Below are 19,509 nucleotides of genomic sequence, written 5' to 3'. Positions count from 1 at the left end.
CTATTCACATTCACATGAAAAAAATTCTAACCCCCGGGGGTTTTGTCCAAAAAATTAAAATTTCAAAAGTTCCTTTTTTTCTGCCTTAAACTATAGGTACACATCCCAAATGGATTACAGAGTTGAAAGAAGTTGATTCTGGTGCATGGTTTTTAAATGGGACCAGAAAAACTATTCACATTCACATGAAAAAATTTCGAACCCCCGGGGGTTTTGTCCAAAAAATGAAAATTTCAAAAGTTCCTGTTTTTCTGCTTTAAACTATAGGTACACATCCGAAATGTATTACTGAGTTGAAAGAAGTTGATTCTGGTGCATGGTTTTTAAATGGGACCAGAAAAACTTTTCACATTCACATGAAAAAAATTCTAACCCCCGGGGGTTTTGTCCAAAAAATGAAAATTTCAAAAGTTCCTGTTTTTCTGCTTTAAACTATAGGTACACATCCGAAATGTATTACTGAGTTGAAATAAGTTGATTCTGGTGCATGATTTTTAAATGGGACCAAAAAAACTTTTCATATTCACATGAAAAAATTTCTAACCCGCGGGGGTTTTGTCCAAAAAATGAAAATTTCAAAAGTTCCTTTTTTTCTGCCTTAAACTATAGGTACACATCCCAAATGGATTACAGAGTTGAAAGAAGGGTACTTATGTATTAACTGGGCTCCCATGTTAAATGCACCCCATTTTTTCATACCCCTACTATCCAACTACGCATGGAGTAGATTTTATATAGTGTGGCGAGCGCAGCGAGCCACCGTGCCCAAAGCGTGGCGAGCACAGCGAGCCCCGCAAGGGGACGCGGTCTCATAAGATAAACGGGAGCCCAGATATTACATAAGTACCGAAAGAAGTTGATTCTGGTGCATGGTTTTTAAATGGGACCAGAAAAACTATTCACATTCACATGAAAAAATTTCTAACCCCCGGGGGTTTTGTCCAAAAAATGAAAATTTCAAAAGTTCCTGTTTTTCTGCTTTAAACTATAGGTACACATCCGAAATGTATTACTGAGTTGAAAGAAGTTGATTCTGGTGCATGGTTTTTAAATGGGACCAGAAAAACTTTTCACATTCACATGAAAAAATTCTATTCCCCGGGGGTTTTGTCCAAAAAATGAAAATTTCAAAAGTTCCTTTTTTTCTGCCTTAAACTATAGGTTCACATCCCAAATGTATTACTGAGTTGAAAGAAGTTGATTCTGGTGCATGGTTTTTAAATGGGACCAGAAAAACTTTTCACATTCACATGAAGAAATTTCTAACCCCCGGGGGTTTTGTACAAAAAATGAAAATGTCAAAAGTTCCTGTTTTTCTGCTTTAAACTATAGGTACACATCCCAAATGTATTACTGAGTTGAAAGAAGTTGATTCTGGTGCACGGTTTTTAAATGGGACCAGAAAAACTTTTCACATTCACATGAAAAAATTTCTAACCCCCGGGGGTTTTGTCCAAAAAATGAAAATTTCAAAAGTTCCTGTTTTTCTGCTTTAAACTATAGGTACACATCCCAAATGTATTACTGAGTTGAAAGAAGTTGATTCTGGTGCATGGTTTTTAAATGGGACCAGAGAAACTTTTCACATTCACATGAAAAAAATTCTAAGCCCCGGGGGTTTTGTCCAAAAAATGAAAATTTCAAAAGTTCCTTTTTTTCTGCCTTAAACTATAGGTTCATATTCCAAATGTATTATACAGTTGAAAGAAGTTGATTCTGGTGCATGGTTTTTAAATGGGACCAGAAAAACTATTCACATTCATATGAAAAAATTTCTAACCCCCGGGGGTTTTGTCCAAAAGATGAAAATTTCAAAAGTTCCTGTTTTTCTGCTTTAAACTATAGGTACACATCCCAAATGTATTACTGAGTTGAAAGAAGTTGATTCTGGTGCATGGTTTTTAAATGGGATCAGAAAAACTTTTCACATTCACATGAAAAAATTTCTAACCCCCGGGGGTTTTGTACAAAAAATGAAAATTTCAAAATTTCCTGTTTTTCTGCTTTAAACTATAGGTACACATCCCAAATGTATTACTGAGTTGAAAGAAGGTGATTCTGGTGCATGGTTTTTAAATGGGACCACAAAAACTATTCACATGAAAAAATTTCTAACCCCCGGGGGTTTTGTCCAAAAAATGAAAATGTCAAAAGTTCCTGTTTTTCTGCCTTAAACTATAGGTACACATCCCAAATGTATTACAAAGTTGAAAGAAGTTGATTCTGGTGCATGGTTTTTAAATGGGACCAGAAAACCTTTTCACATTCACATGAAAAAAATTCTAAGCCCCGGGGGTTTTGTCCAAAAAATGAAAATTTCAAAAGTTCCTTTATTTCTGCCTTAAACTATAGGTTCACATCCCAAATGTATTACTGAGTTGAAAGAAGTTGATTCTGGTGCATGGTTTTTAAATGGGACCAGAAAAACTTTTCACATTCACATGAAAAAATTTCTAAACCCCGGTGGCTTTGTCCAAAAAATGAAAATTTCAAAAGTTCCTTTTTTTCTGCCTTAAACTATAGGTTCACATCCCAAATGTATTACTGAGTTGAAAGAAGTTGATTCTGGTGCATGGTTTTTAAATGGGACCAGAAAAACTTTTCACATTCACATGAAGAAATTTCTAACCCCCGGGGGTTTTGTACAAAAAATGAAAATTTCAAAAGTTCCTGTTTTTCTGCTTTAAACTATAGGTACACATCCCAAATGTATTACTGAGTTGAAAGAAGTTGATTCTGGTGCATGGTTTTTAAATGGGACCAGAAAAACTTTTCACATTCACATGAAAAAATTTCTAACCCCCGGGGGTTTTGTCCAAAAAATGAAAATTTCAAAAGTTCCTGTTTTTCTGCTTTAAACTATAGGTACACATCCCAAATGTATTACTGAGTTGAAAGAAGTTGATTCTGGTGCATGGTTTTTAAATGGGACCAGAAAAACTTCTAAAATTCACATGAACAAAAATTCTAAGCCCCGGGGGTTTTGTCCAAAAAAATGAAAATTTCAAAAGTTCCTTTTTTTCTGCCTTAAATTATAGGTTCACATCCCAAATGTATTACAGGGTTGAAAGAAGTTGATTCTGGTGCATGGTTTTTAAATGGGACCAGAAAAACTATTCACATTCATATGAAAAAATTTCTAACCCCCGGGGGTTTTGTCCAAAAGATGAAAATTTCAAAAGTTCCTGTTTTTCTGCTTTAAACTATAGGTACACATCCCAAATGTATTACTGAGTTGAAAGAAGTTGATTCTGGTGCATGGTTTTTAAATGGGATCAGAAAAACTTTTCACATTCACATGAAAAAATTTCTAACCCCCGGGGGTTTTGTACAAAAAATGAAAATTTAAAAATTTCCTGTTTTTCTGCTTTAAACTATAGGTACACATCCCAAATGTATTACTGAGTTGAAAGAAGGTGATTCTGGTGCATGGTTTTTAAATGGGACCACAAAAACTATTCACATGAAAAAATTTCTAACCCCCGGGGGTTTTGTCCAAAAAATGAAAATGTCAAAAGTTCCTGTTTTTCTGCCTTAAACTATAGGTACACATCCCAAATGTATTACAGAGTTGAAAGAAGTTGATTCTGGTGCATGGTTTTTATATGGGACCAGAAAACCTTTTCACATTCACATGAAAAAATTTCTAAGCCCTGGGGGTTTTGTCCAAAAAATGAAAATTTCAAAAGTTCCTTTATTTCTGCCTTAAACTTTAGGTTCACATCCCAAATGTATTACTGAGTTGAAAGAAGTTGATTCTGGTGCATGGTTTTTAAATGGGACCAGAAAAACTTTTCACATTCACATGAAAAAATTTCTAAACCCCGGTGGTTTTGTCCAAAAAATGAAAATTTCAAAAGTTCCTTTTTTTCTGCCTTAAACTATAGGTTCACATCCCAAATGTATTACTGAGTTGAAAGAAGTTGATTCTGGTGCATGGTTTTTAAATGGGACCAGAAAAACTTTTCACATTCACATGAAGAAATTTCTAACCCCCGGGGGTTTTGTACAAAAAATGAAAATTTCAAAAGTTCCTGTTTTTCTGCTTTAAACTATAGGTACACATCCCAAATGTATTACTGAGTTGAAAGAAGTTGATTCTGGTGCATGGTTTTTAAATGGGACCAGAAAAACTTTTCACATTCACATGAAAAAATTTCTAACCCCCGGGGGTTTTGTCCAAAAAATGAAAATTTCAAAAGTTCCTGTTTTTCTGCTTTAAACTATAGGTACACATCCCAAATGTATTACTGAGTTGAAAGAAGTTGATTCTGGTGCATGGTTTTTAAATGGGACCAGAAAAACTTTTAAAATTCACATGAACAAAAATTCTAAGCCCCGGGGGTTTTGTCCAAAAAAATGAAAATTTCAAAAGTTCCTTTTTTTCTGCCTTAAACTATAGGTTCACATCCCAAATGTATTACAGGGTTGAAAGAAGTTGATTTTGGTGCATGTTTTTTAAATGGGACCAGAAAAACTATTCACATTCATATGAAAAAAATTCTAACCCCCAGGGGTTTTGTCCAAAAAATGAAAATTTCAAAAGTTCCTTTTTTTCTGCATTAAATTATAGGTACACATCCCAAATGGATTACAGAGTTGAAAGAAGTTGATTCTGGTGCACGGTTTTTAAATGGGACCAGAAAAACTTTTCACATTCACATGAAAAAATTTCTAACCCCCGGGGGTTTTGTCCAAAAAATGAAAATTTCAAAAGTTCCTGTTTTTCTGCTTTAAACTATAGGTACACATCCCAAATGTATTACTGAGTTGAAAGAAGGTGATTCTGGTGCATGGTTTTTAAATGGGACCAGAGAAACTTTTCACATTCACATGAAAAAAATTCTAAGCCCCGGGGGTTTTGTCCAAAAAATTAAAATTTCAAAAGTTCCTGTTTTTCTGCCTTAAACTATAGGTACACATCCCAAATGTATTACTGAGTTGAAAGAAGTTGATTCTGGTGCATGGTTTTTAAATGGGATCAGAAAAACTTTTCACATTCACATGAAAAAATTTCTAACCCCCGGGGGTTTTGTACAAAAAATGCAAATTTCAAAATTTCCTGTTTTTCTGCTTTAAACTATAGGTACACATCCCAAATGTATTACTGAGTTGAAAGAAGGTGATTCTGGTGCATGGTTTTTAAATGGGACCACAAAAACTATTCACATGAAAAAATTTCTAACCCCCGGGGGTTTTGTCCAAAAAATGAAAATGTCAAAAGTTCCTGTTTTTCTGCCTTAAACTATAGGTACACATCCCAAATGTATTACAGAGTTGAAAGAAGTTGATTCTGGTGCAAGGTTTTTAAATGGGACCAGAAAACCTTTTCACATTCACATGAAAAAATTTCTAAGCCCCGGGGGTTTTGTCCAAAAAAAGAAAATTTCAAAAGTTAATTTATTTCTGCCTTAAACTATAGGTTCACATCCCAAATGTATTACTGAGTTGAAAGAAGTTGATTCTGGTGCATGGTTTTTAAATGGGACCAGAAAAACTTTTCACATTCACATGAAAAAATTTCTAAACCCCGGTGGTTTTGTCCAAAAAATGAAAATTTCAAAAGTTCCTCTTTTTCTGCCTTAAACTAAAGGTTCACATCCCAAATGTATTACTGAGTTGAAAGAAGTTGATTCTGGTGCATGGTTTTTAAATGGGACCAGAAAAACTTTTCACATTCACATGAAGAAATTTCTAACCCCCGGGGTTTTTGTACAAAAAATGAAAATTTCAAAAGTTCCTGTTTTTCTGCTTTAAACTATAGGTACACATCCCAAATGTATTACTGAGTTGAAAGAAGTTGATTCTGGTGCATGGTTTTTAAATGGGACCAGAAAAACTTTTCACATTCACATGAAAAAATTTCTAAGCCCCGGGGGTTTTGTACAAAAAATGCAAATTTCAAAATTTCCTGTTTTTCTGCTTTAAACTATAGGTACACATCCCAAATGTATTACTGAGTTGAAAGAAGGTGATTCTGGTGCATGGTTTTTAAATGGGACCACAAAAACTATTCACATGAAAAAATTTCTAACCCCCGGGGGTTTTGTCCAAAAAATGAAAATGTCAAAAGTTCCTGTTTTTCTGCCTTAAACTATAGGTACACATCCCAAATGTATTACAGAGTTGAAAGAAGTTGATTCTGGTGCAAGGTTTTTAAATGGGACCAGAAAACCTTTTCACATTCACATGAAAAAATTTCTAAGCCCCGGGGGTTTTGTCCAAAAAAAGAAAATTTCAAAAGTTAATTTATTTCTGCCTTAAACTATAGGTTCACATCCCAAATGTATTACTGAGTTGAAAGAAGTTGATTCTGGTGCATGGTTTTTAAATGGGACCAGAAAAACTTTTCACATTCACATGAAAAAATTTCTAAACCCCGGTGGTTTTGTCCAAAAAATGAAAATGTCAAAAGTTCCTCTTTTTCTGCCTTAAACTATAGGTTCACATCCCAAATGTATTACTGAGTTGAAAGAAGTTGATTCTGGTGCATGGTTTTTAAATGGGACCAGAAAAACTTTTCACATTCACATGAAGAAATTTCTAACCCCCGGGGGTTTTGTACAAAAAATGAAAATTTCAAAAGTTCCTGTTTTTCTGCTTTAAACTATAGGTACACATCCCAAATGTATTACTGAGTTGAAAGAAGTTGATTCTGGTGCATGGTTTTTAAATGGGACCAGAAAAACTTTTCACATTCACATGAAAAAATTTCTAACCCCCGGGGGTTTTGTCCCAAAAATGAAAATTTCAAAAGTTCCTGTTTTTCTGCTTTAAACTATAGGTACACATCCCAAATGTATTACTGAGTTGAAAGAAGTTGATTCTGGTGCACGGTTTTTAAATGGGACCAGAAAAACTTTTCACATTCACATGAAAAAATTTCTAACCCCCGGGGGTTTTGTCCAAAAAATGAAAATTTCAAAAGTTCCTGTTTTTCTGCTTTAAACTATAGGTACACATCCCAAATGTATTACTGAGTTGAAAGAAGGTGATTCTGGTGCATGGTTTTTAAATGGGACCAGAGAAACTTTTCACATTCACATGAAAAAAATTCTAAGCCCCGGGGGTTTTGTCCAAAAAATGAAAATTTCAAAAGTTCCTGTTTTTCTGCCTTAAACTATAGGTACACATCCCAAATGTATTACTGAGTTGAAAGAAGTTGATTCTGGTGCATGGTTTTTAAATGGGATCAGAAAAACTTTTCACATTCACATGAAAAAATTTCTAACCCCCGGGGGTTTTGTACAAAAAATGCAAATTTCAAAATTTCCTGTTTTTCTGCTTTAAACTATAGGTACACATCCCAAATGTATTACTGAGTTGAAAGAAGGTGATTCTGGTGCATGGTTTTTAAATGGGACCACAAAAACTATTCACATGAAAAAATTTCTAACCCCCGGGGGTTTTGTCCAAAAAATGAAAATTTCAAAAGTTCCTGTTTTTCTGCTTTAAACTATAGGTACACATCCCAAATGTATTACTGAGTTGAAAGAAGTTGATTCTGGTGCATGGTTTTTAAATGGGACCAGAGAAACTTTTCACATTCACATGAAAAAATTTCGAACCCCCGGGGGTTTTGTACAAAAAATGAAAATTTCAAAATTTCCTGTTTTTCTGCTTTAAACTATAGGTACACATCCCAAATGTATTACTGAGTTGAAAGAAGGTGATTCTGGTGCATGGTTTTTAAATGGGACCAGAAAAACTATTCACATTCATATTAAAAAATTTCTAACCCCCGGGGGTTTTGTCCAAAAAATGAAAATTTCAAAAGTTCCTGTTTTTCTGCTTTAAACTATAGGTACACATCCCAAATGTATTACTGAGTTGAAAGAAGTTGATTCTGGTGCATGGTTTTTAAATGGGACCAGAAAAACTTTTCACATTCACATGAAAAAATTTCTAACCCCCGGGGGTTTTGTCCAAAAAATGAAAATTTCAAAAGTTCCTTTATTTCTGCCTTAAACTTTAGGTTCACATCCCAAATGTATTACTGAGTTGAAAGAAGTTGATTCTGGTGCATGGTTTTTAAATGGGACCAGAAAAACTTTTCACATTCACATGAAAAAATTTCTAAACCCCGGTGGTTTTGTCCAAAAAATGAAAATTTCAAAAGTTCCTTTTTTTCTGCCTTAAACTATAGGTTCACATCCCAAATGTATTACTGAGTTGAAAGAAGTTGATTCTGGTGAATGGTTTTTAAATGGGACCAGAAAAACTTTTCACATTCACATGAAGAAATTTCTAACCCCCGGGGGTTTTGTACAAAAAATGAAAATTTCAAAAGTTCCTGTTTTTCTGCTTTAAACTATAGGTACACATCCCAAATGTATTACTGAGTTGAAAGAAGTTGATTCTGGTGCATGGTTTTTAAATGGGACCAGAAAAACTTTTCACATTCACATGAAAAAATTTCTAACCCCCGGGGGTTTTGTCCAAAAAATGAAAATTTCAAAAGTTCCTGTTTTTCTGCTTTAAACTATAGGTACACATCCCAAATGTATTACTGAGTTGAAAGAAGTTGATTCTGGTGCATGGTTTTTAAATGGGACCAGAAAAACTTTTAAAATTCACATGAACAAAAATTCTAAGCCCCGGGGGTTTTGTCCAAAAAAATGAAAATTTCAAAAGTTCCTTTTTTTCTGCCTTAAACTATAGGTTCACATCCCAAATGTATTACAGGGTTGAAAGAAGTTGATTTTGGTGCATGTTTTTTAAATGGGACCAGAAAAACTATTCACATTCATATGAAAAAAATTCTAACCCCCAGGGGTTTTGTCCAAAAAATGAAAATTTCAAAAGTTCCTTTTTTTCTGCATTAAATTATAGGTACACATCCCAAATGGATTACAGAGTTGAAAGAAGTTGATTCTGGTGCACGGTTTTTAAATGGGACCAGAAAAACTTTTCACATTCACATGAAAAAATTTCTAACCCCCGGGGGTTTTGTCCAAAAAATGAAAATTTCAAAAGTTCCTGTTTTTCTGCTTTAAACTATAGGTACACATCCCAAATGTATTACTGAGTTGAAAGAAGGTGATTCTGGTGCATGGTTTTTAAATGGGACCAGAGAAACTTTTCACATTCACATGAAAAAAATTCTAAGCCCCGGGGGTTTTGTCCAAAAAATGAAAATTTCAAAAGTTCCTGTTTTTCTGCCTTAAACTATAGGTACACATCCCAAATGTATTACTGAGTTGAAAGAAGTTGATTCTGGTGCATGGTTTTTAAATGGGATCAGAAAAACTTTTCACATTCACATGAAAAAATTTCTAACCCCCGGGGGTTTTGTACAAAAAATGCAAATTTCAAAATTTCCTGTTTTTCTGCTTTAAACTATAGGTACACATCCCAAATGTATTACTGAGTTGAAAGAAGGTGATTCTGGTGCATGGTTTTTAAATGGGACCACAAAAACTATTCACATGAAAAAATTTCTAACCCCCGGGGGTTTTGTCCAAAAAATGAAAATGTCAAAAGTTCCTGTTTTTCTGCCTTAAACTATAGGTACACATCCCAAATGTATTACAGAGTTGAAAGAAGTTGATTCTGGTGCAAGGTTTTTAAATGGGACCAGAAAACCTTTTCACATTCACATGAAAAAATTTCTAAGCCCCGGGGGTTTTGTCCAAAAAAAGAAAATTTCAAAAGTTCCTTTATTTCTGCCTTAAACTATAGGTTCACATCCCAAATGTATTACTGAGTTGAAAGAAGTTGATTCTGGTGCATGGTTTTTAAATGGGACCAGAAAAACTTTTCACATTCACATGAAAAAATTTCTAAACCCCGGTGGTTTTGTCCAAAAAATGAAAATTTCAAAAGTTCCTCTTTTTCTGCCTTAAACTATAGGTTCACATCCCAAATGTATTACTGAGTTGAAAGAAGTTGATTCTGGTGCATGGTTTTTAAATGGGACCAGAAAAACTTTTCACATTCACATGAAAAAATTTCTAACCCCCGGGGGTTTTGTCCCAAAAATGAAAATTTCAAAAGTTCCTGTTTTTCTGCTTTAAACTATAGGTACACATCCCAAATGTATTACTGAGTTGAAAGAAGTTGATTCTGGTGCATGGTTTTTAAATGGGACCAGAAAAACTTTTCACATTCACATGAACAAAAATTCTAAGCCCCGGGGGTTTTGTCCAAAAAAATGAAAATTTCAAAAGTTCCTTTTTTTCTGCCTTAAACTATAGGTTCACATCCCAAATGTATTACAGGGTTGAAAGAAGTTGATTGTGGTGCATGTTTTTTAAATGGGACCAGAAAAACTATTCACATTCATATGAAAAAAATTCTAACCCCCAGGGGTTTTGTCCAAAAAATGAAAATTTCAAAAGTTCCTTTTTTTTCTGCATTAAACTATAGGTACACATCCCAAATGGATTACAGAGTTGAAAGAAGTTGATTCTGGAGCACGGTTTTTAAATGGGACCAGAAAAACTTTTCACATTCACATGAAAAAATTTCTAACCCCCGGGGGTTTTGTCCAAAAAATGAAAATTTCAAAAGTTCCTGTTTTTCTGCCTTAAACTATAGGTACACATCCCAAATGTATTACAGAGTTGAAAGAAGTTGATTCTGGTGCATGGTTTTTAAATGGGACCAGAAAAACTATTCACATTCCTATTAAAAAATTTCTAACCCCCGGGGGTTTTGTCCAAAAAATGAAAATTTCAAAAGTTCCTGTTTTTCTGCTTTAAACTATAGGTACACATCCCAAATGTATTACTGAGTTGAAAGAAGTTGATTCTGGTGCATGGTTTTTAAATGGGACCAGAGAAACTTTTCACATTCACATGAAAAAATTTCGAACCCCCGGGGGTTTTGTACAAAAAATGAAAATTTCAAAATTTCCTGTTTTTCTGCTTTAAACTATAGGTACACATCCCAAATGTATTACTGAGTTGAAAGAAGGTGATTCTGGTGCATGGTTTTTAAATGGGACCAGAAAAACTATTCACATTCATATTAAAAAAATTCTAACCCCCGGGGGTTTTGTCCAAAAAATGAAAATTTCAAAAGTTCCTGTTTTTCTGCTTTAAACTATAGATACACATCCCAAATGTATTACTGAGTTGAAAGAAGTTGATTCTGGTGCATGGTTTTTAAATGGGACCAGAAAAACTTTTCACATTCACATGAAAAAATTTCTAACCCCCGGGGGTTTTGTACAAAAAATGAAAATTTAAAAATTTCCTGTTTTTCTGCTTTAAACTATAGGTACACATCCCAAATGTATTACTGAGTTGAAAGAAGGTGATTCTGGTGCATGGTTTTTAAATGGGACCAGAAAAACTTTTCACATTCACATGAAAAAATTTCTAACCGCCAGGGGTTTTGTCCAAAAAATGAAAATTTCAAAATGTCCTGTTTTTCTGCTTTAAACTATAGGTACACATCCCAAATGTATTACTGATTTGAAAGAAGATGATTCTGGTGCATGGTTTTTAAATGGGACCAGAAAAACTTTTCACATTCACATGAAAAAAATTCTAAGCCCCGGGGGTTTTGTCCAAAAAATGAAAATTTCAAAAGTTCCTTTTTTCTGCCTTAAACTATAGGTTCACATCCCAAATGTATTACAGAGTTGAAAGAAGTTGATTGTGGTGCATGTTTTTTAAATGGGACCAGAAAAACTATTCACATTCATATGAAAAAAATTCTAACCCCCAGGGGTTTTGTCCAAAAAATGAAAATTTCAAAAGTTCCTTTTTTTTCTGCATTAAACTATAGGTACACATCCCAAATAGATTACAGAGTTGAAAGAAGTTGATTCTGGTGCACGGTTTTTAAATGGGACCAGAAAAACTTTTCACATTCACATGAAAAAATTTCTAACCCCCGGGGGTTTTGTCCAAAAAATGAAAATTTCAAAAGTTCCTGTTTTTCTGCCTTAAACTATAGGTACACATCCCAAATGTATTACAGAGTTGAAAGAAGTTGATTCTGGTGCATGGTTTTTAAATGGGACCAGAAAAACTATTCACATTCATATTAAAAAATTTCTAACCCCCGGGGGTTTTGTACAAAAAATGAAAATTTCAAAAGTTCCTGTTTTTCTGCCTTAAACTATAGGTACACATCCCAAATGTATTACTGAGTTGAAAGAAGGTGATTCTGGTGCATGGTTTTTAAATGGGACCACAAAAACTATTCACATGAAAAAATTTCTAACCCCCGGGGGTTTTGTCCAAAAAATGAAAATTTCAAAAGTTCCTGTTTTTCTGCTTTAAACTATAGGTACACATCCCAAATGTATTACTGAGTTGAAAGAAGTTGATTCTGGTGCATGGTTTATAAATGGGACCAGAAAAACTTTTCACATTCACATGAAAAAATTTCTAACCCCCGGGGGTTTTGTACAAAAAATGAAAATTTCAAAATTTCCTGTTTTTCTGCTTTAAACTATAGGTACACATCCCAAATGTATTACTGAGTTGAAAGAAGGTGATTCTGGTGCATGGTTTTTAAATGGGACCACAAAAACTATTCACATGAAAAAATTTCTAACCCCCGGGGGTTTTGTCCAAAAAATGAAAATTTCAAAAGTTCCTGTTTTTCTGCCTTAAACTATAGGTTCACATCCCAAATGTATTACTGAGTTGAAAGAAGTTGATTCTGGTGCATGGTTTTTAAATGGGACCAGAAAAACTTTTCACATTCACATGAAAAAATTTCTAAGCCCCGGTGGTTTTGTCCAAAAAATGAAAATTTCAAAAGTTCCTTTTTTTCTGCCTTAAACTATAGGTTCACATCCCAAATGTATTACTGAGTTGAAAGAAGTTGATTCTGGTGCATGGTTTTTAAATGGGACCAGAAAAACTTTTCACATTCACATGAAAAAATTTCTATGCCCCGGTGGTTTTGTACAAAAAGTTAAAAAATTTCAAAAGTTCCTTTTTTTCTGTCTTAAACTATAGGTTCACATCCCAAATGTATTACAGAGTTGAAAGAAGTTGATTCTGTTGCACGGTTTTTAAATGGGACCAGAAAAACTTTTCACATTCACATGAAAAAATTTCTAACCCCCGGGGGTTTTGTCCAAAAAATGAAAATTTCAAAAGTTCCTGTTTTTCTGCTTTAAACTATAGGTACACATCCCAAATGTATTACTGAGTTGAAAGAAGTTGATTCTGGTGCATGGTTTTTAAATGGGACCAGAAAAACTTTTCACATTCACATGAAAAAAATTATAAGCCCCGGCGGTTTTGTCCAAAAAAATTAAAATTTCAAAAGTTCCTTTTTTTCTGCCTTAAACTATAGGTTCACATTCCAAATGTATTACAGAGTTGAAAGAAGGTGATTCTGGTGCATGGTTTTTAAATGGGACCAGAAAAACTTTTCACATTCACATGAAAAAATTTCTAACCCCCGGGGGTTTTGTACAAAAAAGGAAAATTTCAAAAGTTCCTTTTTTTCTGCCTTAAACTATAGGTTCACATCCCAAATGTATTACAGAGTTGAAAGAAGATGATTCTGGTGCACGGTTTTTAAATGAGAACAGAAAAACTTTTCACATTCATATGAAAAAATTTCTAACCCCCGGGGGTTTTGTCCAAAAAATGAAAATTTCAAAAGTTCCTGTTTTTCTGCCTTAAACTATAGGTACACATCCCAAATGTATTACAGAGTTGAAAGAAGATGATTCTGGTGCATGGTTTTTAAATGGGACCAGAAAACCTTTTCACATTCACATGAAAAAATTTCTAAGCCCCGGGGGTTTTGTCCAAAAAATGAAAATTTCAAAAGTTCCTTTATTTCTGCCTTAAACTATAGGTTCACATCCCAAATGTATTACTGAGTTGAAAGAAGTTGACTCTGGTGCATGGTTTTTAAATGGGACCAGAAAAACTTTTCACATTCACATGAAAAAATTTCTAAGCCCCGGTGGTTTTGTCCAAAAAATGAAAATTTCAAAAGTTCCTTTTTTTCTGCCTTAAACTATAGGTTCACATCCCAAATGTATTACTGGGTTGAAAGAAGATGATTCTGGTGCACGGTTTTTAAATGAGAACAGAAAAACTTTTCACATTCACATGAAAAAATTTCTAACCCCCGGGGGTTTTGTACAAAAAATGAAAATTTCAAAAGTTCCTGTTTTTCTGCTTTAAACTATAGGTACACATCCCAAATGTATTACTGAGTTGAAAGAAGTTGATTCTGGTGCATGGTTTTTAAATGGGACCAGAAAAACTTTTCACATTCACATGAAAAAAATTCAAAGCCCCGGGGGTTTTGTCCAAAAAATGAACATTTCAAAAGTTCCTGTTTTTCTGCTTTAAACTATAGGTACACATCCCAAATGTATTATTGAGTTGAAAGAAGGTGATTCTGGTGCTTGGTTTTTAAATGGGACCAGAAAAACTATTCACATTCACATGAAAAAATTTCTATCCCCCGGGGGTTTTGTCCAAAAATTGAAAATTTCAAAAGTTCCTGTTTTTCTGCTTTAAACTATAGGTACACATCCAAAATGTATTACTGATTTGAAAGAAGTTGATTCTGGTGCACGGTTTTTAAATGGGACCAGAAAAACTTTTCACATTCACATGAAAAAAATTCTAAGCCCCGGGGGTTTTGTCCAAAAAATGAAAATTTCAAAAGTTCCTTTTTTCTGCCTTAAACTATAGGTTCACATCCCAAATGTATTACTGCGTTGAAAGAAGTTGATTATGGTGCATGGTTTTTAAATGGGACCAGAAAAACTTTTCACATTCACATGAAAAAATTTCTAACCCCCGGGGGTTTTGTACAATAAATGAAAATTTCAAAAGTTCCTGTTTTTCTGCTTTAAACTATAGGTACACATCCCAAATGTATTACTGAGTTGAAAGAAGGTGATTCTGGTGCATGGTTTTTAAATGGGACCACAAAAACTATTCACATGAAAAAATTTCTAACCCCCGGGGGTTTTGTCCAAAAAATGAAAATTTCAAAAGTTCCTGTTTTTCTGCTTTAAACTATAGGTACACATCCCAAATGTATTACTGAGTTGAAAGAAGTTGATTCTGGTGCATGGTTTTTAAATGGGACCAGAAAAACTTTTCACATTCACATGAAAAAATTTCTAAGCCCCGGTGGTTTTGTCCAAAAAATGAAAATTTCAAAAGTTCCTTTTTTTCTGCCTTAAACTATAGGTTCACATCCCAAATGTATTACTGAGTTGAAAGAAGTTGATTCTGGTGCATGGTTTTTAAATGGGACCAGAAAAACTTTTCACATTCACATGAAAAAATTTCTAAGCCCCGGTGGTTTTGTACAAAAAGTTAAAAAATTTCAAAAGTTCCTTTTTTTCTGTCTTAAACTATAGGTTCACATCCCAAATGTATTACAGAGTTGAAAGAAGTTGATTCTGTTGCACGGTTTTTAAATGGGACCAGAAAAACTTTTCACATTCACATGAAAAAATTTCTAACCCCCGGGGGTTTTGTCCAAAAAATGAAAATTTCAAAAGTTCCTGTTTTTCTGCTTTAAACTATAGGTACACATCCCAAATGTATTACTGAGTTGAAAGAAGTTGATTCTGGTGCATGGTTTTTAAATGCGACCAGAAAAACTTTTCACATTCACATGAAAAAAATTATAAGCCCCGGCGGTTTTGTCCAAAAAAATTAAAATTTCAAAAGTTCCTTTTTTTCTGCCTTAAACTATAGGTTCACATTCCAAATGTATTACAGAGTTGAAAGAAGGTGATTCTGGTGCATGGTTTTTAAATGGGACCAGAAAAACTTTTCACATTCACATGAAAAAATTTCTAACCCCCGGGGGTTTTGTACAAAAAAGGAAAATTTCAAAAGTTCCTTTTTTTCTGCCTTAAACTATAGGTTCACATCCCAAATGTATTACAGAGTTGAAAGAAGATGATTCTGGTGCACGGTTTTTAAATGAGAACAGAAAAACTTTTCACATTCATATGAAAAAATTTCTAACCCCCGGGGGTTTTGTCCAAAAAATGAAAATTTCAAAAGTTCCTGTTTTTCTGCCTTAAACTATAGGTACACATCCCAAATGTATTACAGAGTTGAAAGAAGATGATTCTGGTGCATGGTTTTTAAATGGGACCAGAAAACCTTTTCACATTCACATGAAAAAATTTCTAAGCCCCGGGGGTTTTGTCCAAAAAATGAAAATTTCAAAAGTTCCTTTATTTCTGCCTTAAACTATAGGTTCACATCCCAAATGTATTACTGAGTTGAAAGAAGTTGACTCTGGTGCATGGTTTTTAAATGGGACCAGAAAAACTTTTCACATTCACATGAAAAAATTTCTAAGCCCCGGTGGTTTTGTCCAAAAAATGAAAATTTCAAAAGTTCCTTTTTTTCTGCCTTAAACTATAGGTTCACATCCCAAATGTATTACTGGGTTGAAAGAAGATGATTCTGGTGCACGGTTTTTAAATGAGAACAGAAAAACTTTTCACATTCACATGAAAAAATTTCTAACCCCCGGGGGTTTTGTACAAAAAATGAAAATTTCAAAAGTTCCTGTTTTTCTGCTTTAAACTATAGGTACACATCCCAAATGTATTACTGAGTTGAAAGAAGGTGATTCTGGTGCATGGTTTTTAAATGGGACCAGAAAAATTATTCACATTCACATGAAAAAATTTCTAACCCCCGGGGGTTTTGTCCAAAAAATGAAAATTTCAAAAGTTCCTGTTTTTCTGCTTTAAACTATAGGTACACATCCAAAATGTATTACTGAGTTGAAAGAAGTTGATTCTGGTGCATGGTTTTTAAATGGGACCAGAAAAACTATTCACATTCATATTAAAAAATTTCTAAGCCCCGGTGGTTTTGTCCAAAAAATGAAAATTTTAAAAGTTCCTGTTTTTCTGCCTTAAACTATAGGTACACATCCCAAATGTATTACTGAGTTGAAAGAAGTTGATTCTGGTGCACGGTTTTTAAATGGGACCAGAAAAACTATTCACATTCACATGAAAAAATTTCTAACCCCCGGGGGTTTTGTCCAAAAAATGAAAATTTCAAAAGTTCCTGTTTTTCTGCTTTAAACTATAGGTACACATCCCAAATGTATTACTGATTTGAAAGAAGGTGATTCTGGTGCATGGTTTTTAAATGGGACCAGAAAAACTTTTCACATTCACATGAAAAAAATTCTAAGCCCCGGGGGTTTTGTCCAAAAAATGAAAATTTCAAAAGTTCCTTTTTTTCTGCCTTAAACTATAGGTTCACATCCCAAATGTATTACAGAGTTGAAAGAAATTGATTCTGGTGCACGGTTTTTAAATGGGACCAGAAAAACTTTTCACATTCACATGAAAAAATTTCTAACCCCCGGGGGTTTTGTCCAAAAAATGAAAATTTCAAAAGTTCCTGTTTTTCTGCTTTAAACTATAGGTACACATCCCAAATGTATTACTGAGTTGAAAGAAGTTGATTCTGGTGCATGGTTTTTAAATGGGACCAGAAAAACTTTTCACATTCACATGAAAAAAATTCAAAGCCCCGGGGGTTTTGTCCAAAAAATGAAAATTTCAAAAGTTCCTGTTTTTCTGCTTTAAACTATAGGTACACATCCCAAATGTATTATTGAGTTGAAAGAAGGTGATTCTGGTGCTTGGTTTTTAAATGGGACCAGAAAAACTATTCACATTCACATGAAAAAATTTCTATCCCCCGGGGGTTTTGTCCAAAAATTGAAAATTTCAAAAGTTCCTGTTTTTCTGCTTTAAACTATAGGTACACATCCAAAATGTATTACTGATTTGAAAGAAGTTGATTCTGGTGCACGGTTTTTAAATGGGACCAGAAAAACTTTTCACATTCACATGAAAAAAATTCTAAGCCCCGGGGGTTTTGTCCAAAAAATGAACATTTCAAAAGTTCCTTTTTTCTGCCTTAAACTATAGGTTCACATCCCAAATGTATTACTGCGTTGAAAGAAGTTGATTATGGTGCATGGTTTTTAAATGGGACCAGAAAAACTTTTCACATTCACATGAAAAAATTTCTAACCCCCGGGGGTTTTGTACAATAAATGAAAATTTCAAAAGTTCCTGTTTTTCTGCTTTAAACTATAGGTACACATCCCAAATGTATTACTGAGTTGAAAGAAGGTGATTCTGGTGCATGGTTTTTAAATGGGACCAGAAAAACTATTCACATTCACATGAAAAAATTTCTATCCCCCGGGGGTTTTGTCCAAAAATTGAAAATGTCAAAAGTTCCTGTTTTTCTGCTTTAAACTATAGGTACACATCCAAAATGTATTACTGATTTGAAAGAAGTTGATTCTGGTGCACGGTTTTTAAATGGGACCAGAAAAACTTTTCACATTCACATGAAAAAAATTCTAAGCCCCGGGGGTTTTGTCCAAAAAATTAAAATTTCAAAAGTTCCTTTTTTCTGCCTTAAACTATAGGTTCACATCCCAAATGTATTACAGAGTTGAAAGAAATTGATTCTGGTGCACGGTTTTTAAATGGGACCAGAAAAACTTGTCACATTCACATGAAAAAATTTCTAACCCCCGGGGGTTTTGTCCAAAAAATGAAAATTTCAAAAGTTCCTGTTTTTCTGCTTTAAACTATAGGTACACATCCCAAATGTATTACTGAGTTGAAAGAAGTTGATTCTGGTGCATGGTTTTTAAATGGGACCAGAAAAACTTTTCACATTTACATGAAAAAAATTCTAAGCCCCGGGGGTTTTGTCCAAAAAAATGAAAATTTCAAAAGTTCCTTTTTTTCTGCCTTAAACTATAGGTTCACATCCCAAATGTATTACAGAGTTGAAAGAAGTTGATTGTGGTGCATGTTTTTTAAATGGGACCAGAAAAACTATTCACATTCATATGAAAAAAATTCTAACCCCCAGGGGTTTTGTCCAAAAAATGAAAATGTCAAAAGTTCCTTTTTTTCTGCATTAAACTATAGGTACACATCCCAAATGGATTACAGAGTTGAAAGAAGTTGATTCTGGTGCACGGTTTTTAAATGGGACCAGAAAAACTTTTCACATTCACATGAAAAAATTTCTAACCCCCATGGGTTTTGTCCAAAAAATGAAAATTTCAAAAGTTCCTGTTTTTCTGCTTTAAACTATAGGTACACATCCCAAATGTATTACTGATTTGAAAGAAGATGATTCTGGTGCATGGTTTTTAAATGGGACCAGAAAAACTATTCACATTCACATGAAAAAATTTCTAACCCCCGGGGGTTTTGTCCAAAAAATGAAAATTTCAAAAGTTCCTGTTTTTCTGCTTTAAACTATAGGTTTACATCCCAAATGTATTACTGAGTTGAAAGAAGTTGATTCTGGTGCATGGTTTTTAAACGGGACCAGAAAAACTTTTCACATTCACATGAAAAAATTTCTAAGCCCCGGTGGTTTTGTCCAAAAAGTGAAAATTTCAAAAGTTCCTTTTTTTCTGTCTTAAACTATAGGTTCACATCCCAAATGTATTACAGAGTTGAAAGAAGTTGATTCTGTTGCACAGTTTTTAAATGGGACCAGAAAAACTTTTCACATTCACATG

This window comes from Crinia signifera, chromosome 19 (genome assembly GCF_055691185.1).
Source record: "Crinia signifera chromosome 19, ASM5569118v1, whole genome shotgun sequence".
Lineage (NCBI taxonomy): Eukaryota > Metazoa > Chordata > Amphibia > Anura > Myobatrachidae > Crinia > Crinia signifera.
The sequence above is the reverse complement of the archived record's forward strand: the minus strand, read 5'-3'. Positions refer to the sequence as shown.